At 39.9% G+C, this 5,251-nt stretch overlaps 1 pseudogene; it reads right to left on the bottom strand.

Annotated features, from left to right (window-relative positions):
• Positions 1–3,767: 3,767 nt before the first annotated feature.
• Positions 3,768–4,371, bottom strand: LOC136536678 (BTB/POZ and MATH domain-containing protein 2-like; annotated as a pseudogene).
• Positions 4,372–5,251: the final 880 nt, after the last annotated feature.

The following is a 5,251-nucleotide window of genomic DNA, read 5'->3' as shown; positions in this document are numbered from 1 at the left end:
AACCAATATTCTACTCACAACAGGGGTAAGTCAAGAGGTAAATGTATATATGAATGGTGCAAAATAATTAATCTTTGATCACTCAGAGTACTCCTTTCTAAGGTATTAGCATGGTTAAGTAGAATATTGGTGGAATAATTCCTAAGTTATTCTTATTACAAGTCAAAGTATACATTGATTAGTGCAATTACACTTAGTAATTATGGCTAAGATCAACTTCATATCTACACATAAGGGATATTACTAAAGAAGATTAAGAACAGAGCTTGTCTTCCTTCATAACTAGATCCTACTTATCCTATATTCAGGGAGTGGACTACAAAGGACTCAACGGGAGTGTCACATCTGCGATATACCACATGACCTAGAATATAGGGTGTATCCATAGGTAAATAATGTATAAGCACCATGCTTACATAATGTCGACCACTCACCCCGTGTACACTAGAGCGAGCGCTATATGAACTTATGCATGAGTATATTGATAATCCAACTATACTAAGCATATAATCAAAGTAGATGATGAACATAATAATTAGGAACATAGATGATACGAATAATAATGTCATAACAATTGTAGCAAATATATAAAGTAATGAGAGATAGAAAAGAGAGAGGGGCACAAAGATTATACCAAACCACGCTCTTGACAAGATCGAGAATCCAAGCAAAACCTGCTTGCCTTTCTCTAGACCTAGCCTAACTATCTATGCCCTAGAATATGATGGAGCTCTGAGGATGATTAGGGTTTATGTCTTCTTAGATGACTTATTCCTCAGGAGGTGGTAGGGGCTAGTATATATAGGCCGGAGTGTCAATCCTGATGTCTCAGATCAAACCAACTTGAATAAATAGCATAGTTACAATCCTTAAGGCGGTGGAGAATCGATGTAGCGAGGCGGAGGCTAACAGGTGGGGCCCCAGACCGGACGGCCTGAGGGTGGGACCAGCTAGCCCCACCTAGCAGCCTCTCGCCCTCCGCTTCGGTGTGGTGTCCTCTAGAACCTTCTAGAGTTATTTATCTCATGGATAATCGCGATTAAGTCTAACATCTAGGTCCACCTTGATAGTTTTCTAGATAAACCCTATAGAAAATATAGATTCACCAAGACTCATGAAATTTGTCAGTTTAAACCCATAGATCTTTGTTGGTGATCATATTTATGCCTTTATACAAGTTATATTGATGGTTTATAATGTTTGTTATCTACCATCAACAAACTTTTCCAAGCTTAACCTTTGTTAGTACCTTAGCAAAACTAAACTCAGTAAATAGATCAGGAGTTGCTTCGATATTTTTACTCCTCAAAAGTACACATGCGTTCAAACAAAAATTCTTCTCCAGATTAGAATAAACCGATCTAACTTTCAAACTTACCTATATTACCTTCAACCATGGGGCTTCTTAGCCCTCACTTGCATCTTAAGCAATTGAAAGACAGAACGATCAAGTCAAGCACTATGTCTTAAGTTCTTTGCTCAACCATTATTCCGGAGTTTTTATAGATTTTCAAAATAAAACTCAAAGCTTCCATTGTATGATACTCTCAAGTCTCTCAATATATGTGGTATTTGTGGATCCTTACCAAGGCAATAATGATGCTATGCCTTTATCTTCCTACAACTAAGGCTTATGTGGTGCTCATAGGAGTGGAAATAACATGAAAGAGCATACTTGTAATACATATATTGTAAAGTCAAACTTCGGATCCAAAGAGAGTTGAGTCATACAATTAAATCAAGATGTGCGTGTGTATGAATGTATGGTGGTTGTTTATGGTGGCTAACCTAATTCTACTATGCTCCTTATAAACATATCTCTCTTTTGAAACTTGAAAATACTTTGCAAGAAAAATATGCTTGATAGGATTATGAATAACTTTTGCATAACCCCATGTCTCTTTTCTATAACAAAACTTTTGAGAGATAACAACAAGAACTTGGAGCATTTATTTGGTGGATAATCCTATCAAGCATATTTTTGTGTTTACTCCTAGTGTAGGAGTAAAATATTTTTGGGTGGATCTAGATGAATGGTATATTTTTACGCCTACCCCTAGTGTCGGAGTAGTGCATATGTGGGTGGTGTGTACGTGATCTTGATTTTAATAGCATGACAAACCTCTCATAAAGATCAATAAAGCTTGACTAAACTCAATACAAAACAAGCAGTATATATATGAAAGTTTTTCTAATCTAAATATCATATTTGGCTCTGGTAGGAATTCGAGCTTTGTCATACAAGAACTCATCATGAAGCATTTTTTATATTTTTTAAAATGATAAATCTCTAGAATTTTAGTATCACTTGGAACAAGATAAACAGCAGCTCAGACCTTCTCATATTATATCCGTCAATTACTTAGACTTAGATCAAGCATATGCTACCCACGAGTTTCAAGTTCAGAGTAAATCCTTATATCGAACTAGCCTCATCCAAAACTCAGGAGAATTCAAGGCTGAAAACTAAGTACATGAAAGGAATTACAACAGAGCAACTATTAATCATTTTCATTATATGATATTACCCTCAGAGTCCATTTATTTAGCTCTTAAAAATCTATACACACCTTTTATTTTGTTTTCTCATTTTTTCGGATCACACCTTACTATAAGACAGATTTATTTTGCTTTTAGTTATAGGCATCATCTTTTTTAGCAAATGTTGAGCAAACTTAAGAATAACAAAAGGAAATGAATACTTAGCTTGATACATGGGGGATGTCTTTCCCCTAAGCTGGATGTTGGCATGTTCAAATGTTGAAGTTAAGTGATCCTTCATAGAGTAGATTTACCAGCAGATGCCCTTCTCGTCCCTAGATGGAATGAGATGAAGACGACTGGGTGAACTTGCTCTTGATCTTTGTGCATCATGCTACAAAATACCAACAAAAATACCAAAACTCGTCGAACGGATTTGGATAAAAGGTTAGCGATCAGCCGTCCGGAGATTAGTTGTTCTTGAGGGTTAGAAATATTTTTGTATTGATAGAATTTTATCATGATGTTTACCTGATATATTTTGGATTTTCTAATTTTATGATATGCAGAACAAAAAACATGTATGCATGGTATTTTTAATTTTTTATGCCACTACAGTGAATATTCACATGGGTATTTACACCGTAGATTTATTCACATAGGGCTTAAGATTTATAATGCAATGATAAAATGCAGTAATGAAATTTTTTATCTTTCTTTTATTAGCACAATATAAATGCAGAAAAGTAAATATGCTAAAGTGAAATACGTGAACAGGTGCAGCAGCAGCAATGTCGGCGGGCGGGGCATGAGCTGCATGCATTTGCTATGGGACCCACCCAGACAAAGTGGGTGGCGGAGGCACAGTGCATGCGTCCCTTCCGTTGGCCGCATGCATCTAGGGAAGTGTGCATGTGCCATTTCCTGCCGCATGTAGAGGGAGCACGTCAGGCACATGGGCAAGGAATAGATGCGGGCATCCGGAGTCCAGGCGCTAGTCTTTCCTTAAACAAATGATGTGTTAGAAAAAAATCATTGGCAACGGCAGTAGCTGACTTGAGATCTTTGAGAGATTTTCAAAGACGAAATAATACAGGCAGAACTTCTGGAGGCATTATAAATTTATAATGCGGTGCGTCCTGACCAGAGCTACGTGAAAAACATCCATCCATGCAATTTCTTATACTGAAGAAAAGTTTTACGCACTCTACAATTAACAAACAGAAGAAAAAACCTATTGCCTGAACTTTATTGTTTGCTTCTAGCAAGTTCGCCTTTCTGATCGACTAACTTGTTTTCCCCAGAGATAGACGACAGTCGGTGAGATTAAAGATTAGATCTTTCAAAACAGAATGGCAGGTATTAGCCAAATGATCAAAGCCTTCGGCTGCTGCGACGGCATTGAGAAACAGCCGGGGACTCAAGGAACTGGAGGCATGCCTCCTTGAGGCCATGACACCGGTGCTGCTCGGCCAAAGCCAATATGATAGCCACGGAGGCCACGTTGTTATGCCTGCAGAGCCTGTCCTCGCACACCAGCTTCAGCCTCTCCATGTTGTATCTGTCCGCCGCAACAAGCAGATGCTGACAGATCACAGCTTCCTCCTCCCGCGTCATGTCCTGAGGCAAGGCATCGGTGTACACGAACTCTAGAAGGGCTTGAAACACTTGCGCCTCCATGTCTTGTATCTGGACGACAGCCGCAGCATGGCTTTCTCTCATTGGTCCAAGGAGCTCTGCCTGGAAGACCGCCGACAGGGACACGAGAATATACCTGTGCGCTCTGAACGTCTCACCGCCAACATGGAACGTGACATCTGCGCCTTGCTTGGACGTGAGGAGCTCCCCCAGATGCTGATGCAGATCGGACGGTGGCACCTTCACCGACGGTTAACGGTCGCTAATATCAATTATAAACCGTCAACATAACCTGTATATATATTTAATTTTATCACCAAATATAGGTTTAGGGATTTAAACTAATAAATTCCATGAGTTTTGGTAAATCTGTGTTTGCAACAGGATTTATCCATAAAACCGTCAGGAAGACCTATTCGTCAAAGCAAATCACATTTATTCGCAACGAAACTGATATGGGAAGACTCTAGAACACTCTGGAAGACAACCCACCGAAGGAGACCCCGAGGGGCTGCCATGTGGGGCTGGCTGGCCCCACCTACAGGCCGGCCGGCCTGTGGGCCCCTCCCGTCAGTCTTCGATTAGAATGTTGGTTCCCCACCGTCTCCTAAATTACATCTACGTCGTCCTTTTAAGTCGGTTCATCCAATAGTGATCAAAGGAAGTTGACACAGATCGATGATGTGGCAATGCCTTGCCCCCCTACTCCATCTCCCCTATATAAGGCACCGCCTACCTCCTCCCTAGAGTCATCCCTGAAACCCTAATTCATATCTTCAGGATCGAGCCAGCTATCAAGAGAAAATTAGTCTTCCATAGGATTTAGTCTTATAAATAGAAATAATAAGATGGAGAGTGAGGGAAGAGTTTGGAAGAGGTGCCGGCCTATCGGTGCTCTCTCTACGGCTTATACCTTGGTAGATCCAAGTTCCATCTGAGCTTGCATTTGAGATTTCCCTAGTAATCAACTTCTGATGCAAGTAAGCATCTTGTCTATATTGTTCTTCAGGTTCACGACTTTTTTGAGTGCTTTATTCCTATTCTACATGGAGTAAAATATTAATCGTAAGTGTAAGCATGGTTCTTAGACTTAGATTAATCATGGATGCACCCTACATTCTGGATCGGTGGT

Source organism: Miscanthus floridulus, chromosome 2 (genome assembly GCF_019320115.1).
Source record: "Miscanthus floridulus cultivar M001 chromosome 2, ASM1932011v1, whole genome shotgun sequence".
Classification (NCBI taxonomy): Eukaryota; Viridiplantae; Streptophyta; class Magnoliopsida; order Poales; family Poaceae; genus Miscanthus; species Miscanthus floridulus.
This window is presented reverse-complemented; position numbering and strand designations above follow the sequence as displayed.